General features: G+C 37.1%; 1 non-coding gene across 1 annotated transcript in view; it reads left to right on the forward strand.

The window, feature by feature from the left end:
- The window catches only part of LOC120475449 (uncharacterized), a 29,298-nt gene that overhangs the window by 6,540 nt on the left and 2,998 nt on the right, over positions 1-19,760 (forward strand). The window contains exons 2-5 of the transcript XR_016155299.1: positions 11,815-11,885; positions 12,562-12,690; positions 17,193-17,327; positions 17,478-17,508. This is a non-coding gene — a transcript (uncharacterized LOC120475449). The remainder of the gene's footprint in view (positions 1-11,814; positions 11,886-12,561; positions 12,691-17,192; positions 17,328-17,477; positions 17,509-19,760) is intronic.

The following is a 19,760-nucleotide window of genomic DNA, read 5'->3' on the forward strand; positions in this document are numbered from 1 at the left end:
TGTCAGTAGCATTGCACTTGCCTACAGAGAGTGCTGTCTATGGTGAGCACAGTAGCGGAGTGGCAATCGGGAGAGTCGGGAGTTTTCCCGGTGGGCCGTTAGCGTTTCGAGGCCGCGAGGGGCGGCCCGGTCTGATAAAATGTATTTATTGGAAGTTCGCCATGGCCCAAGCTAAGGGAAGAAAACTTTTTTTTTTTTTTACATTTTCTATAACGGAGCATATATTTGCACTAAGTGCCTGTCTTTACAGCAAAACGACACCCGTCTTGAAACAGCCTCAGTGGCGTAGGTCGTAGGTCGTGAAGTACTTGAAAACAGCTTTTTGATGCGCTGAACGCGAGTTCGAATCCGCCTTTTGCCGAACTCTCTCTTCTCCCTTTTCCCAACACAGATATGTAAAGATATAAAATGTAAAACCTAACATTAAGGTCTCTAGCGTTATATTTTGCCAACAAACTAAAATTGAAACCATGAATATATATGGCGTTGCGCCATTATAATAACTGACATTAGAATAGCATCCAGTTTGTGCTGCGTGATTACTTTGCTCACGCGATCATCTGGTGTTTTCTCCTAAATAAAAGCTCAAGGGTTTATTTCTTGCAAGTGAAGAAATTAGGACAAAAGTATTTTAATTTTCCTATATTATAGTGTAATGTAGGTTAAAATATACTTTTGAAGTTCTAATTTTCATTTACATAGTACATTTATAGGCTATAAATGGATTTTACAGTACGTCATAGGAATAATTATAAATCATTATTACATTATTATAATAATTGTTTGGCATCCTAAAACACCTTTGATAATGTAATGTAGACTGAGACTCTCATAACTAAAAAGATGTTTGAGCCCTCTTTATTGTCCTGGTACAAATTAATGTTTTTTCTTTGTTCAACGAGCAGTTCATGGGTTGAAGCTCTTAATTGTGATCTCTCAGAGAGCACGAGATTGATGCATTTAAATGTCCAAAAGAAATTGTTAGGTCAAATCTGTGGTTTATAAATGAGACCCCAAAACTGATCATTTTCCAGAATGTTTCTGTGCATTTTCTGCATGTGTACACTGATGATGTAATTGACGTCACTGGGGAAGTTTTGGCCGTCTTGACGGTGACTGAAGTGTCAGGCTGTGTTGTGTTCCCTGAGTCTGCTCATGCTCAGGAAGTGTGTTTAGGGTCTGTGATTTTGCTCAAGTAGGCTTTTCAAGTTTTCCGCAACCGCATTTCTTATTACGTTTAGACTCAGTGTTGCGCGATTTTTAAAAAAAAGAGGGAGAAAAATTGCTTTACAAAGAAAGGAATTAAAATAATTCCAATTAAAAGCAAGGAAAATTAAAACAGTTGTAAAAGGAACTAAAAGAGATATGAATATGATACCGTTATAAAAATAATATAAAAAGTAAAAAAAGTAGAAACAGAGTCTGCTTCAGATCATAATGTCAAAATTTAGTGTTTTGAAATGTAATTTTTTTTAAATGTCAAAGCATGTCTTTGAAAATGTTCCTTTTGTACACAATGTCTCTTGTAAATTGTGAATATAAAATCTCAATGTTTTTAAATCTCAACGATATAATCTCAAAAACTGACCCTGTGGTTGGTCAAGATGGGAATGGGCGTATTTTAAAAAGAGGAAGAGACGTGGACAAAGAGAAAAGGGGAATGCTGTTGTTGGAAAGGGAGTTAAAGGGTTAGTTCACCCAAAAATGAAAATTCTGTCAGTATTTACTCACCCTCTTGTTGTTCCAACCCCGTTAGACCTTCGTTTATCTTCGGGACACAAATTAAGATATTTAAGATATTAAGATCGCTCCTGCATACTAGTCCGTAGGCTTCTTGAGGGACTGGCTCTTGCTGGCCTCAAAGTAATTAAAGACATCGTTAAAATAGTCCAAGTGACTACAGGGGCTCAATCTTAAGTTTATCAAATGACGAGAACACTTTCGTGCGCAAAAAAACAACAAAAATAACGACTTTATTTCAACTATTCACTTCCTTCTCCATGAGCCTGTAGTCAGTTAACGTAGTGTGATTGCGTAGAGCTACGTCACACGTAGGCTCACTATTGGCCGACGCTGGTCATGTGTGTGTGATGCGTGTGACGTACAATAACAGAAGCTTACGCTATTAAACTAGTAACCTGACTCGCGCAGAGGGAGAAATAAACCAATAGTTGAAATAAAGTTGTTATTGTTGTTGTTTGTTTTTGCGCACAAAAAGTGTTCTCGTCGTTTGATAAAGTTAAGATTGAGCCCCTGTAGTCACTTGGACTATTTTAACGATGTCTTTAATGACTTTTCGAGGACAGCAAGTGTCATTCCCTCAAGAAGCCTATGGACTGTATGCAGGAGCGATCTTAATATCTTAAATATCTTAATTTGTGTTCGGAAGGTGAACGAAGGTCTTACGGGGTTGGAACAACATGAGGGTGAGTAAATACTGACAGAATTTTCATTTTTGGGTGAACTAACCCTTTAACCCTTTAACTGTGAAGTGAAGACTGTGTTTTTTATTTTCCTCTCGCCTTAACCCCCTGGTTTGTTGTTCTTTCCTTATTTCTTTTGCTACTCAACGTGGTTGAGGGTTTTCCCTCGTTATTATAATTATTGTAATATCACATGTTCTCAGCACAGAAGCTGTATGGGGTGCCAATTTTTCTTTATTGTGAACATGACTTTTTCTCTTGTTTTTGGCTAGCAAGGGGAGTCAGTTTAGTAGAAGCATATGGAGGAGTGAGACAGCTCTCAGATTTCATAAAAAATAATGATTAATTTGATTAATGATTGATTAATTGATTAATTAATTAATAATGATTAATCTACCACTTAATTTGTGTTCTGAAGGTGAACGGAGTTGGAACAACATGAGGGTGAGTAATTACTGACAGAGTTTTCAGTTTTGGATTTAAAGCCCCGCTGGTGGTTTCCATATGAACACAGAGCGGTGTTAAATTTAACACCAGGGAATTTTCTGTGACACAAAAGCAGATTTCTTGAAGAAAACCTCAGTATTTATAGGTTTGGAGTGACATGAAGGAAAGTTGACTGAGTTTCATTTCTGATACACTTCAAATACATTAATTTCTATAAGAATTTGCCTTGACATCATTACAGACTTTCATTAAAGTAGACTAGACACACACATCGGTTGAATTGAATATTGTGTGTCATGATGATTCTTGATTCATTTGACAGATCTGATAAACAGGGGGGAAAGACAGTAGACCATTCAACAGCACTTTGCGCACGCATCCGTTCAGGTTATGAAACGTGTCTCTTTGTCAACTTGCATGCAAACACTTTTACCGCAAGAGATGTGAATCAAGCCATTAGATTTCCTCGAGCCAGAAAAACCACACACACACACACACGAGTCAACTTTAGATTATGTTTGGCTGCTGAGTTATAACAGCCAGATGACCAAATGGAGAAGCTGATCTTGAAATAACATAATCAGTATTTCACAATCATTTGACCTGAATCACTGAACTCGTATAGAGCCCAATTTCTGAGTTACACTGTAAAAAATATTTTCAAGATTTGTTATCACAACATATTTTCTTTTGTCAAATCAACTTAAATAATTTATTTAGTTCAGATAACTTATAATTTTGAGTTTCTGATGGTTAAATTAATCTCCCTCATTGTATTAACTCACTTTTCCCAGTTCAATGAACTTAAAATTTTAAGGCAACCAGGTTACTTACTTTTTTAAGTTAAACCATCAATATTTTTTTACAGTGTAGGTTTACTTTATTAATTACAGCAGCATTGGCCTAGCACAGCATCCTATTTTTAACTTGTACAATGTAATCCAGATAATTTCTTAAACGTTGATATTATATAAAAAAATAACTGTTTTTTATTAATAAATTAATTTTATATTAAGATATAGTGATTAAAGGTTAGTGGGGGTTTTTCAGACACTTTTTTTTAAAGATAGCTTTCTTAATATTTCTTAATTCCTGACTTACATTTAGCAGATGCTTACAATCAGTGTGTGTGTGTGTGTGTGTGTGTGTGTGTGTGTGTGTGTGTGTGTGTGTTCAAGGTCAAGGACAACTTTAATTGTCAATTTCTTCACATATACCAGACATACAAATAAATCGAAATTGCGTTTAATCAACCCAAAGTGAAATACCAATATAAATAAATAAATTACAATACACAACAATTTAGGAAAAAAAATACTTAACCAACACAACAGAGAGAAAACTTTCTGTATTCTAGAAGATATATATATATTATATATATACTTGAGTAATAATTAACCAAATTAATTCTTTAAAAGATAACCATTTAAAATGAGTAAAATTTACAACATTTTTTTTTTAAACAAAAATATCTGAAACACAGACGTCAAATTGCTAATTGCAATTTTAAGTCACTATTATGGTGATCAGTGTTTGTTTTAGTTAGGCTCTTGACCCTTAAATCCTCAGCTTTAGATTTAGTTTGGCTTCTGTAACAGCCAGATGAACAAATGGATGAGGTGATCTGATGGTGTTTTAACACAATCATTATTTCACAATCATTTTAACTGAATCACATAGAGCCTAATCTCCGAGTTAGGTTTACTTGATTAATTATAGCAGCACTGTCCTTGTGAAGCATCGTATTTTTAACATTTTCAATGTAATCCAAAGAATTTCTTAAAGGGATACTCCATATTTTTTGGGAAATAGGCTCATTTTACCACTCCCCCAGAGTTAAACAGTTGGGTTTTACCGTTTTCGAATGTATTCAGCCGATTTTTTGATATTTCGAAGAATATCAGTAACCAGACAGTTTCTGGTCTCATTGACTTCCATAGTAGGACCTCCATAGTATATTTTTTCCTACTATGGAAGTCAATGAGACCAGAAACTGTCTGGTTACTGATATTCTTCTAAATATCAAAAAATCGGCTGAATGGATTCGAAAACGGTAAAACTCAACTCTTTAACTCTGGGGGAGTGGTAAAATGAGCCTATTTCCAAAAAAAGTGGAGTATCCCTTTAAACGTGTCTCATATACAAAAAAAACCCAACCTATTTTTGTTTTGATTTAGTTTTAGAACGAGATTGTACTGCAGGGAGGGAAGTGAGGCACCAATGTTTGCTATTCACCGCAGTGAGTTCCTGTTGTAGTTAGTGCTTCCGCCACACACACACAGCAGTACAACTGGTTATGATACTCTCAATGGTGCCTCGGTAGGAAGCGGAGGCACTGCTGGGACTTCTTCACCAGTGATAGTCTTCATTGATGTGCACGCCCAAGATTGTGGTGCTACTCACTCTGTCTACAGCAGCCTTGAGGAAGAGTGTGTGTGTGTGTGTGTGTGTGTGTGTGTGTACATTAGGGTGACCAGAAATGTAATCTGTCGTTCCGAATCCTGACACTGGCCTTAATTGTCCCGAAAATTATACTAAAGCAAAATCTTGATATAAAACATTAAAAACTGTCAGAGGAAGTTGAGTCGTCCTGCAGTCAGCAGCAGACACGAGGACAGTGAATGTGCAGGCAGCCAGTCTAAACTCTTTTTTTTTCTATACACGCGTCAATTTCACTTTTGACGCGCGAATGGATTTTTTTTTGTTTTTTTATACACGTGTAAATTTTGTACGGAAGCCCTGAACCGCAACCTAAAAAAAAAAAAAAATCGGAAAAAAAAAATCTAGCATTTCGAGAGTAAAGTCGAAACATTTCGAGATTAAAGTCGAAACATTTCGAGATTAAAGTCGAAACATTTCGAGATTAAAGTCGAAACATTTCGAGATTAAAGTCGAAACATTTCGAGAATAAAGTCGAAACATTTCGAGAATAAAGTCGAAACATTTCGAGAATAAAGTCGAAACATTTCGAGATTAAAGTCGAAACATTTCGGGATTAAAGTCGAAACATTTCGGGATTAAAGTCGAAACATTTCGGGAATAAAGTCGAAACATTTCGAGAATAAAGTCGAAACATTTCGAGAATAAAGTCGAAACATTTCGAGAATAAAGTCGAAACATTTCGAGATTAAAGTCGAAACATTTCGAGATTAAAGTCGAAACATTTCGGGATTAAAGTCGAAACATTTCGGGATTAAAGTCGAAACATTTCGGGATTAAAGTCGAAACATTTCGGGATTAAAGTCGAAACATTTCGGGATTAAAGTCGAAACATTTCGGGATTAAAGTCGAAACATTTCGGGATTAAAGTCGAAACATTTCGAGAATAAAGTCGAAACATTTCGAGAATAAAGTCGAAACATTTCGAGATTAAAGTCGAAACATTTCGAGATTAAAGTCGAAACATTTCGAGATTAAAGTCGAAACATTTCGGGATTAAAGTCGAAACATTTCGGGATTAAAGTCGAAACATTTCGGGATTAAAGTCGAAACATTTCGGGATTAAAGTCGAAACATTTCGGGATTAAAGTCGAAACATTTCGGGATTAAAGTCGAAACATTTCGGGATTAAAGTCGAAACATTTCGGGATTAAAGTCGAAACATTTCGGGATTAAAGTCGAAACATTTCGGGATTAAAGTCGAAACATTTCGAGAATAAAGTCGAAACATTTCGAGATTAAAGTCGAAACATTTCGAGATTAAAGTCGTAACATTTCGAGATTAAAGTCGAAACATTTCGAGAATAAAGTCGAAACATTTCGAGGATAAAGTCGAAACATTTCGAGATTAAAGTCGAAACATTTCGGGATTAAAGTCGAAACATTTCGGGATTAAAGTCGAAACATTTCGGGATTAAAGTCGAAACATTTCGGGATTAAAGTCGAAACATTTCGAGAGACGAGAGTACGAGAATACAGTCTTCTGTAGAAGCTGCGCGTGTGTGCTTGCCATTGTCTCACATGGCCGCACACACAGGCATTCATAATGGCCAATAGCGAGTTTCACACTGTGTGTGTGTGTGTGTGTGTGTGTGTGTGTTTTGTTTCATCAAAGGAAATTCAACAGGTGCCAATCTACCAGTTTTAGGCTACCATTATAGGACGTTATAAAATATACTGCGCCGGAATAAACTTTAGCCTATAGGAAAACCAACACGGAAAACACTTTTCAGACTGGATGGAGAAATCCGGCTTTATGAATGAATGAATGAATGAATAGGGCATTTATATAGCGCTTTCATATATGCCTACACTCAAAGTGCTTTACAATCATATCAGAGAATCTCTCCTCAACCATAAGTGGTTATTAAATCTTAGGAAATCACAGGATCCGGCCAAATGATTGGATACAGAATGATGCACTTAAAATGTATCCAGAGTTTATTTACGGCGAAGAGGGAGACCGAACGGTTACTGTTGTGTTCTCGACCCAGATAGTGTTGACTAGACGAGCACGAAAACACCTCAGAAACACTGCCACTAGCACGTGTGACGTGTGTAGAATTTTGTTGAAAGCCCAGATAAAAGTAAAAAGCTACTATTTTGTGTTTATCTCTGAGCCAGTGGACGCGCACTGTTATGAATGCACAATGTTTCGACTTTAATCTCGAAACATTTCGACTTTAATCTCGAAATGCTACATTTTAAAAAAAAATTTTTACAGATTTTTTTTTTTTACAGATTTTTTTTTTACTGATTTTTTTTTTTTAGGTTGCGGTTCAGGGCTTCCGTAATTTCGCTTTTGACGCGCGAATGGATTCAAAGTGTTCACGCGTATAACTAGACACGGTAAGCGTGAATTTGACACGCTATTTGCGTCTGGTGTGAACGCAGCATCAAAGGAGTGATTGATTGGTCGGCCGGGCCTTAATGTCTAATGTCGGGTTGCACTTGAACCAAATCATCTACACAGTTATATAGTTTTCCTATTTAACGAACAACAATTTAGTTATTAGCGTTAGTCTCTAGCCTGAAAGGTCTGATTTAGCCTGTGTACTTTTACAACAGTAACTTTTTTTCACAATGACATTTGAGGGGTTTTTTTTGTGACGGACTAAAGACTAATAATTACAGACTGTTGATCTTTGAACAAAAATATATGTTTGGTTCAGGTTTAAACCAAAACCTGACATCTGCACATGCATTGGTTTGGGTGTTAGATGAGTGGTGGTTGTGGAAAGTTTCTTTGCGGTCATATGTTTCGCCGCTTCCTTTTGCCTTATTTCGGTACTGAATTGTGTTTCGGTTTCATAAATCAACTCGCGTGGTTGGTTCATATTATATACCCACACATCAAATGTGACTAAGCATTTACAGTGGGCCTTAACAACTACATTATATCGAACTTTAAAGGTTTATGATGGTGTTTCCATGAAAAGAGTAAAGTAAAATTGTGGTTGAAGTAAAATATTAAGATATTGATAATCAAAAGGGGTTTTTTTTTTCAGAAACTTTTTTTAAAGATAGTTTTCTTAATATTACTTAATACCTGACTTACATTTAGCCAGAGGTGGGTAATGCAGGGGTCAAATAGTAAAAGTCCTGCCATATGTTTATTCCACCTAACACTTTATTTTGATAGTCCACTTTAGACATTCAACTAACTATAAGTAACTTTGCCAATACATGTCAACTAACTATCATTTGAGTATCAGTAGACTGTCAGTTTTATATCTGCTAATAGTTTAATCTAGTTTAATAATTTGTTGGTCCCCCAACAGATATTCAACTGACTATAAGTAACTACAAGTTAACTTATTCTCCTAACCCAAAGCTTAACACCTAACAGTCTACTGACAGTCCACTATAGCCTACTAATACTCTAATTACAGTTAGTCGACATGTGGCTGAAAAGTTACTTATAGTTAGTAGAATGTCTAAAGTGACTATCTATCGAAATAAAGTGTAACCAAACTCGGTCAACTGATTTCACGTTTTCCATTACGCGAGATTAGATGTTAAAACTTCATGCTGATTTATACTCGGCTTTCGTCAAGACTGAGACGTAGCTTTACAGTAACCTATGCTTCCCCATCCATTTACGCTTCTTTCCTTATGGCGATGTGAATCTCGTTCTGTCCGATGTTAACGGCTGCACACACGACGGCCCGTTTGACTAAGGCCGTTGAGCCCCACTCTCTTTGTTAAAGTGCGTTCAATGGAAAAATTAGTAATTAGTTCTGTTTCCTGTCTGAATTAGCTAATCCAGGTGATGGGAACAAAACACTGAGGAGGACTTTTACTTTGTATTGCATGTAGCAATGCCACATGTCAGCCAAGAGCAAAGAATAAACCACAACTGGACCTTATCGTAGCCAAAAGATCTGTGTATAATAAATATGGAGTAATTTCAGCCACAGCCTTAGATGAAATCAGCTGAAGAGAAAAGAAGATCTCAGCAGAGGAGGATTAAACAACTCCACAAACACATTTTGAGCGCCCCCAAGTTGTGTTTTACTGTAACTTCAGAAGTACCAGACATGTGAGCAAACCCGCCAATTTCGTTGGTCGGATAGGTTTGAAACCAAAAAAACTAACCCGAGGCGTTTTTTTTTTTAAATGTGTGATGTTGATTCCTGTGATTAAGGATAAAGCAGGAAAAGTGGCTCCCTCAGACAACTATAGACCCATCGCCCTAACTAATATATTATCAAAAGTTGTGGAATTAATTCTTTTTGGGAGGATTAATGAATTAATTGTTTCTGCAGATAATCAATTTGGTTTTAAACCAAAACATGGTACGGGCATGTGCATATATGTCCTGAAGGGAATTACTAAGCAACCGTAAGAGAAAAAATTCAACTGTTTTTATATGTTTTTTAGATGCATTCGATCGGGTGAATCATTGGAAATTATTTAGAAAATTGGATGCAGTATGCCCAACAGACCATGCAAGTGAAATGGGACACCTGTATGTCAGCACCTTTTCATATCAGTAATAGTGTGAGACAAGGGAGAATCTTATCCCCCATTTTATTCAATTTTTACACGAATGAGTTAGTCGGTAGTACAGTGATGAACCATCTAATGTATGCAGATGATTGCGTGATTTTTTGCCCGATCTTCTTAGTATATGTTCTGCGTTTGGGGATGTAAAGTACAACGACTCTAAAAGTGTCATCATGATTTGCAGAGCTGCATATCCTGTTTTTAGGCTCGCAGGTATCTGCAGTAAAGTGAAATATCTGGGTCATATTATTACAAATCAGCTTCCAGATGACAATGACATTAATCGTCAGTGCCGTATGCTGTATGTGCGGGCAAATGCTCTGGTACGCAGATTTGGTTGCTGCTCTGCTGGAGTCAAGTTGACCCTATTTTGCTATAAAAAAGCATACACGACACTGTCTTTCAATGGCTTCAACATTTTAAAGTTAGTGTGTTTTTTTTCTTCAAACAATTAAAGATGGTTTTCTTAATACCTGACTTAGTTTAGTAAATTCTTTTGTCTAAAAAAGCTCACAATTGCGTGTGTTATTATTCCCTACATTACAGGGACCCAGTGTCCCCACAGGTATAGTAATACCAGTAGATTTTGACCTTCTGGGCAGTGTTGTAGTACTCGAGACTCGGACTCGTCTCGGACTCGGTCTCGAGACCATATTTTAATGGTCTTGGTCTTGTCATGGACTCGTGTGCATTTGGACTCGGAATTGACTCGAACATTTTTTTTTTTAGGACTCGGAATTATTCCCGAGTCCACTCGAGTTCAATTAAAAATATTTTTCATGATTATTAATGTATGTTAATAAAATATTTCTTTAAATTGATTGACACGCCCAGTGATTGGTGATTTTCTAGTGCGCAACTGCGCATGACAAATTGTAATAAAATTACTTTTAACACCACCTACTATGTGGCCTTTTTACCCTAAACTGATCATATTTTTTAAACTCTAAGTAAATTCAGTAAAAAAATAAAAAAAATAAAGGATTTCTCTAAGTAAATAAAAGTAAATTAGGTAATCAACCCTCACTGGTCTCGGTCTCGAAACGGACTCGACCGTCTCTGGTCTCGGACTCGACTCGGACTCGACTCTCTCTGGTCTCGGTGTCGACTCGGATTCGAGTGAGGTGGTCTCGACTACAACACTGCTTCTGGGGCACAAATGTTACCCAACCAAAGTCTTTTTAAGGCGATATAAGTCCGACATTGATGTGAACTGCTGTTTCTGTCACTCTTCCGAGGAAGACGTCATTCATTTGTTTTGGCAATGTACCCACACAGAGAAATTTTGGTCAGATTTGTTAACTTTTATCCAATCCTATTTTATAAGTGACTTTTCTTTCTGTTTTAAAGATGTTTTCTTTGGTTTGTTTGACTACTCAAAAGAGAAAACAGGACAATATTACATTATTAATTTGTGTTTCCTTCTAGCTAAATGTCATGTACATAAGCAAAAATTTACTGGTTCGAAACCTCTCTTTTCTTTATTCAAAGATGATTTAGAGAGATACATGGAAACTATCCAAAGTTCTGTTAATCCCAAAGCAATGAAAACTGTATTTGTGTCCTCTTAAGGTGAATGCACCGCATTCTTGCTTTTATGTTACCCTGGCAACTTATTTGTGTCTGTGTATTTTGCTGTAATTTTTTTTCTTTTATATATGTTTGTATGTATTGCTTTAATGTTTAATAAAAAAAAAAAAAACACTGCTTCTGGGGTCATTTTTTTAGGTCTCCATGTGGAACCAATCTTATAAATCATACAGAATGATGTTTTTGAGAACGTAAAACGGCAGAAAGTTGTGTGTGATGGGCAGGTTTATGAGTCGGGTGAGTGTAAGAGATAACACACCGTTTGTACAGTATGAACAGCATTATGCCTAAAACGTGTGTGTGCACATGCATTGGTTTGTGTGTTAGATGAGTAGTGTGCTTGTGGAAAGTCTGTGGTTTATATACCACCGTCAGTCGCTTCCTTTTGTCTTTTTTTCCCCAATAGTCTCTCATGTGAAGCGCTTCAAATACAGCTGCGCAAATTCTGGGGGAGTTTAATCTTCAGTCGATCTTCAGGTGAGAAATACTTTTCATTACAGTTCTTAAATGCTTGTAAACAATAAGTTTGAATGAAATTGGTGAGTCTTTGACTGATGCTTGTAATTGAACTCTGATCAAATCTAGAATTTTTATTTTTGTTTTTGAATGTAAGCTATCTGTTAAATGTTGTAAGGTTCTGAAACAATGTTAAAGCTTTATCTAAGAAACAGACTCAAATTAATGTTGATTTTTTTGAAAGACATTAAGAAATTACAGAAGATGTGGTTCTGCTTTCTATCACAGATCAATTACACCTCACTTCCGACTTTCTACTAACTATAAGTAACTTTTCAGCTACATGTCAACTAACTGTCATTAGAGTATCATTAGATTGTACTGAACTTTCGGTAGACTCTTAGGTTCGGGTTAGGAGAATAAGTTGACTTGTAGAGTGTCTGTTGGAGGAGCAACACAATAAAGTTGTCTAAAGTGGACTACTATTTATGGATGTAATATTGCAATAAAGTGTTACCCTTGTTTCATACAGCATTAACTAAGTTATTGAACTGAACTGGGATTGCTTCATTTATGTGCTGCGTCTGAACTCTGTTTTTCGTCATTTCCTCTTTAATACTATGAATGAAATTGTACTGTGAACACTTAAAACTTGGGTTTGCATGTTAATACCACAATGCATCCTGTTTTCTTTCAGCACTGAATCATGAATAACATCACAGTAACATGTGGAGACATTCATACCTCTCTGGGGTTCCTGTATGTGGTTTCATTTGCTGTCGTCAGTCAATCTCTCGATGACTGTGAGCAGAGCTGGTTCTCCGAGGTGACACACACACACAAACATGCACACACACAATGACTGGGCAAAGAAATACAACAGAAAATGACCAAAATATTCAGGTAGAAACTGTCAAAACGGCAATCAAATTATCCAATGATTTTAAAGGGTTAGTTCACCCAAAAATGAAAATTCTGTCAGTATTTACTCACCCTCATGTTGTTCCAACCCCGTAAGACCTTCGTTCATCTTCGGAACACAAATTAAGATATTTAAGATATTAAAATCGCTCCTGCATACAGTCCATAGGCTTCTTGAGGGAATGACTCTTGCTGTCCCCGAAAAGTCATTAACGACATCGTTAAAATAGTCCAAGTGACTACAGGGGCTCAATCTTAAGTTTATCGAACGACGAGAACACTTTTGTGCGCAAAAATAACGACTTTATTTCAACTATTCACTTCCTTCTCCATGAGCCTGTAGTCAGTTAACGTAGTGTGATTGCGTAAAGCTACGTCACACGTAGGCTCACTATTGGCCGACGCTGGTCATGTGTGTGATGCGTGTGACGTACAATAACAGAAGCTTATGCTATTAAACCTGACTCGCGCAGAGGGAGAAATAAACCAATAGTTAAAATAAAGTCATTATTTTTGTTGTTTTTTTGCGCACAAAAGTGTTCTCGTCGTTTGATAAAGTTAAGATTGAGCCCCTGTAGTCACTTGGACTATTTTAACGATGTCTTTAATGACTTTTCGGGGACAGCAAGAGTCATTCCCTCAAGAAGCCTATGGACTGTATGCAGGAGCGATCTTAATATCTTAAATATCTTAATTTGTGTTCCGAAGATGAACGAAGGTCTTACGGGGTTGAACAACATGAGGGTGAGTAAATACTGACAGAATTTTCATTTTTGGGTGAACTAACCCTTTAACTCTTGATAAAAACTTATGCATTCAATGTCAACAGTAAAAATAAACACGTTTAAGTGCAAAAAGTTCCCAATATACTGTAAATGTGATCGGAATAAGCAGCGTAAAGCACATATGCATAACCTTACTGTAACATTTTAAAACCAGACTAAAGACATTTGCAAAAAAAGGCCTAAAAGTATTGCAGCAAATGCAATCCCTCCTCCTCTCTTTGACTGAAGCGTTTCATTTAGCGATCAATGCGTATCCCACTGTTTTACACACACATACATGACACTGGGCCCTATTTTAACTATATGAGGCCACGTTTACACCAGTGGCGTAAAAAGTGGCAGAAATTTAGTTTTGGGTGGGCCAGTGAAAATGTGAGTGGGCCTATAGTTTTTCATAGAAAAAAAATTACTTCAATAATAATTAACTTTAAAAAGTAGAAAAATTCATAGACAAACTGCAAAACCAGTATATTTGTATTCGGCAAATCATCATGTTCAACCAACAGAGCTCTATAAAGGCTGGATAAACCAGTAGACAATAACCTGTCTATTTTATTCAGGCTAGTCAGCAGTGTAAAGACAGTTCACCCAAAAGTAAAGTAAGCTAAAATATTAACCCTTGTGCATCCTTATGGACATTTTTGTCCTTTTCAGTTTTGTTTTTTATTGGAATTTTACTATTTCACCGTCATTTTCTTAAAAAAATATTTTTTGCATTAGGTACAAAAATGTCCCCATTGAAAACTGCCATTTTTTATCCCCGGTTCAGTTAACTATAAAATTATGCAATCTTTGTTAAGAGGCTTTCATTCTGATGGCAAGGCTTCAAAATTTTATTTTTTACTTTTTTTATCAGATGGTGGCATTTTTTAAAGTTTGGCCTATAAAACAAATATCGCTTTATTCCTGTTTTCTGGTTCGGCATATTATAGAGCCAACTGGATAAATTATGCAACAATATTTGTGTGGGTGTGTTGGTATGGATGTCAGAGTGTGGTTAGTATGTGTGTTATAAAAAAATATGTAATACTGAGAGAGAAAAACTGCAAATTCAAATCCAATCACTGTGAGCTCCAGTGGGGTTTAGCTGGGACCCAATGGGGAAAATGTGTTACTACGCCCAAACAAACCGTTACCGAAAGCTCATTTTTTGAGATATCATCCTCAAATTTGGAACACAACCTATTTAGATTTATGGCTTTGATTTTATTGCAGTTTTGAGTTCAACCTGATTTATAAAATATATATTTTACATATAATATTTTTTTATAAATAATTTTCATAAACTTATACCTATATAACTTTTTTTTTGGATTTTTACTTCAGCAATAATCTGCAAAGGGTCTTCTTTAAAATGATACCAAACTTATGTCTGTGCTCCAAAGCGTCACATTTTTATGACAGTTTTTTGACATGGACATTTTTGTCCTCTTTTTACCTATGTGTAACTTTTTTTTAATTGATGCACAAGAGATAATAATAATAAAATCGTAGTTAGATTGGCGGGTAAACTCGCGTCAGGCTGACCGGAAGAGGGAGAGAGAAGCGGCCGCCGCCAGCACCTGACTAACCTTCTTGTGGGTTATTGAGTCTGAAGAACTGGGCTCTGTGGACTCGATAGATGAAGGCAGTGGCGTGTCTTCTTCCTCAACTCTCGCTTTTTACAAGTAGTTGTTTATCCATTATTGTGGCGCCGGTGCCAGTGAGTTTTCCTGTCGGAACGCCCCTGCAACCATAGCAACCAATAACGTTACGGAGACGGAGGCTTTCTATAACTTGCTTTGACAGTTCCATTTTATTTGGGAAACGAATTAAACACACACAGCAGTCAACAATAAATCAGGTATATATTAATATATTTTCTTAAATACATTTGAATAATAAAAATAAATAAAAAATGTATTTTTTTATTAAACTTGCCTGGGCGGGCCAGTGCCGCCCTGGCCCAATACTGGCTACGCCCCTGGTTTACACAAAGCCTGGTATTTAGCAAAACGAATATTTTCCCCCTCTCTGTTTTCAATAATAACATCGTTCACACACCCGCATAAATAGTGTAGGGGTTAGGGATAAAGCCATGCAAGCCAATCAGAATTGACAAGAGAGAACCTAACGCCGCCTTCACACTGGCAGTTGAAATCAGCTCCGATGCGGCTGCGAAACGACCGGAAGTCATTCATTTCTCTATGGAGATTGGCAGACCGCATGCGAATGGGTCCGAAACGGGTCCGACCGAGTGCGGTGCGAAGAAAATCGTGTCCGTTGGTCATCCGGATGCGTTCAAAAATTTGAACTCTTGCGAAAAGCTACGGACGGTTCCTATCCGACAATTCCAGCGGAAGTTGAGCGTTGCTATGGTACTGATAAACAAACCAGAATTATTAACTTTTAATAAAATAAATATTGATTTTATAACGATAAGTTGTGATGTCATTTTTTATTTTCATGACATTCTAACGTTTATAAGGGCAGTTAATACAATTAAATTGAAGGTAGACTTTGAACTATTGACCACTATATCACATTTTTTAGCCGACCTGACATGTCAACGTCCTGAGCAACTTTCCTCACGCAACATAACCCTCATCAGAGAGATCATACAGAACTGACAGAATCAAACTTTAATCTCTCCGCCATTTTTGTTCTACCCGCGTCCGACGCTTTTCACTGTGTAGTACGACGTCCGTTGGGAACGTATTGCGTATTACGGAGCTGATTTCAACTGCCAGTGTGAAGGCGGCGTTAAACGCCGTTTCTCCCAGTTCACACGACAACACAAACGGCGTTTCCAGAAATCTCCACTTTGGCCGTAGTTTTTAGAAATAATCGTTTTCTGTGATAAAAACGGGGTTTTTGTGTAAACGAGAGGCCAATCCGCGGGGAAATATCTGCGTTTTCCCTTCGTGTAAACGGGGCCTGAAACGCAAGTATCAAGCGCGAAGCGCGAGTAAGGCCTCGTTTACACTGCATGGCTCAAGTGAATCAAATCCGATTTTTTCCTGTCATGTGGCACAGATCGGATATAACGTGTAAGCAGGAAAAAAAACGCATGGATTCCGATTTTCTCAGATCGGATTCAGGCCTCATTCACATGTGGTAATAAATCGAATATGTGCATTTGCGTGTGTTACAGAAATAAATCCGTTTTTGAAGATATTTCACGCGATATGAGGCATCGTTTTAAGTGCTCGTGGCCAGAGCCTCTCCTCTTTTTTTCTCCGCCGTATGAGACCAATGTTTTGATGACTTATTGAAATATTGTGGAAAGAAAACACTGGATAATTTTATTCGCATCTGCATCCATTGAATTTCGTGCTGTTTTGCTTAATGTCCCGGGTCAGAACGTCTGCATTTGGTAGTTTCAGCAGTGTATAGTGTACATGCAAAAATCGGATATGGGTCACTTTTAAAAGCTTCAACAGAACGATTGTGAATCATTTTAGAAGCACAAATCGATGAGAAAGACTGTTATTTACCCAGCTAAGTGTTCCAGGTCATTCTGTGTACTCAGATACTCACTTCTATGACATTTCTACTAATAATCATCTGTTTGTGAATGTAACCTCAGTTTCGTCGTGTTCTGTCACTGACAGTTTGATTGTCTTGTGTTTGATTTGATCAGTATGGACTTAAGATCGCTGATCCATCCGTTCCTGAAACACTGATTGATCCTGTTATTTCGGTCTCAACGGATCGTCTCGTCACGTCTCGCTGTGTGAATCTGAATCATGAGATCATCTGTGATTCTGCGAAATCTGTAAAACGACTTAGAATTTTCTCTCAATGCATTTATATTCTCATAACATACACCTGAGGATTATTTTCTTACCTGTACAGATGCATCAGAAGCATTAATCCTTTATGAACATTATAAATGATGATCTAATGATTCTTTCTTTTATTTCAGCTTCATTATAGTCATGTGAGCATGTTCAGAGGTGAGAGAAATGTTTCAACTATCAGCATTTATAGAGAATTGTTGAACAAACTCTGTGTTGAACTGAGTCTTATGTGCTTTAAGTTAAATTTACATTGTAATGTGTTTATATGGAAACATTCAGGATTTTGAATCGCTGACAGCTCCAGATATTTAGCATGCCAAATATCTCACAGGCATCCGCAACACATTGTTGATTCTCTCAGATCGTGTCCTTGTGTGATTGTCACTCATGTGAACGAGCAAGGATTTGCCTCTGATTTTGGGCATTTGTCTGAAATTTTGCAAGTGAATATATTGTGGGCTAAAATTGTGCAGTGTGAACTCGGCATAAGCCTGTGGCCAGAAGTTAGCCGTAGTTCATGTGTTCATTCTTGAAAAACGAAGACAATTTGATGGTCAAATGTCAAACGAACGATCAAAGACTTCAGATTTGAGCCTAGGATCAGAGGATTCTTTTAGGATTCGCTAAATGTTTCTCAGATGGCCATATCGCGGCCAAGATTGCACAGTGTGAACCCAGCTTTACACACCCTGCTGGTGCTGAAAACACAGAGCAAGGTTGAAGGATAGTTCACTCCAAAATGAAAATAAGCCCATGATTTACTCACCCTCAAGTCATCCTAGGCGTATATGACATTCTTCTTTCAGACGAATACAATCAGAGTTATATATATAAAAAAATGTCCTTCCAAGCTGATAATGGGAGTGAATTGCAACCGACATTTTGAAGCTCAAAAAGTGGATCTATCCATCATAAAAGTGCATCTATCCATCATAAAAGCGCATCTATTCATCATAAAAGTGCGTCTCTCCATGATAAAAGCGCATCTATCCATCATAAAAGCGCATCTATCCATCATAAAAGCGCATCTATCCATCATAAAAGCGCATCTATCCATCATAAAAGTGCGTCTCTCCATGATAAAAGTGCATCTATCCATCATAAAAGTGCATCTGTCCATCATAAGTCCATCTATCCATCATAAAAGCGCATCTATCCATCATAAAAGTCCATCTGTCCATCATAAAAGTGCATCTGTCCATCATAAAAGTGCGTCTGTCCATCATAAAAGTGCGTCTGTCCATCATAAAAGTGCATCTGTCCATCATAAAAGTGCATCTATCCATGATAAAAGCGCATCTATCCATCATGAAAGCGCATCTGTCCATCATAAAAGCGCATCTGTCCATCATAAAAGTGCATCTATCCATCATGAAAGCGCATCTATCCATGATAAAAGCGCATCTATCCATCATGAAAGCGCATCTGTCCATCATAAAAGTCCATCTGTCCATCATAAAAGTGCATCTGTCCATCATAAAAGTGCATCTATCCATCATAAAAGTCCATCTGTCCATCATAAAAGCTCATCTGTCCATCATAAAAGCGCATCTATCCATCATAAAAGTCCATCTGTCCATCATAAAAGCTCATCTGTCCATCATAAAAGCACATCTGTCCATCATGAAAGCGCATCTGTCCATCATAAAAGTGCATCTATCCATCATAAAAGTGCATCTATCCATCATGAAAGCGCATCTATCCATGATAAAAGCGCATCTATCCATCATGAAAGCGCATCTATCCATTATAAAAGTGCATCTATCCATGATAAAAGCGCATCTATCCATCATGAAAGCGCATCTGTCCATCATAAAAGTGCATCTATCCATCATAAAAGTGCATCTATCCATCATGAAAGCGCATCTATCCATGATAAAAGTGCATCTATCCATCATGAAAGCGCATCTATCCATGATAAAAGCGCATCTATCCATCATGAAAGCGCATCTATCCATTATAAAAGTGCATCTATCCATGATAAAAGCGCATCTATCCATCATGAAAGCGCATCTGTTCATCATAAAAGTGCATCTATCCATCATAAAAGTCCATCTGTCCATCATAAAAGCTCATCTGTCCATCATAAAAGCGCATCTGTCCATCATGAAAGCGCATCTGTCCATCATAAAAGTGCATCTGTCCATCATAAAAGTGCATCCATCATAAAAGTCCATCTGTCCATCATAAAAGCTCATCTGTCCATCATAAAAGCGCATCTGTCCATCATAAAAGCGCATCTATCCATCATAAAAGTCCATCTGTCCATCATAAAAGTGCATCTGTCCATCATAAAAGTGCGTCTGTCCATCATAAAAGTGCGTCTGCCCATCATAAAAGTGCATCTATCCATCATAAAAGTGCATCTATCCATCATGAAAGCGCATCTATCCATGATAAAAGCGCAT

This window comes from Pimephales promelas, chromosome 3 (assembly GCF_988280905.1).
Source record: "Pimephales promelas chromosome 3, fPimPro1.hap1.1, whole genome shotgun sequence".
Classification (NCBI taxonomy): domain Eukaryota; kingdom Metazoa; phylum Chordata; class Actinopteri; order Cypriniformes; family Leuciscidae; genus Pimephales; species Pimephales promelas.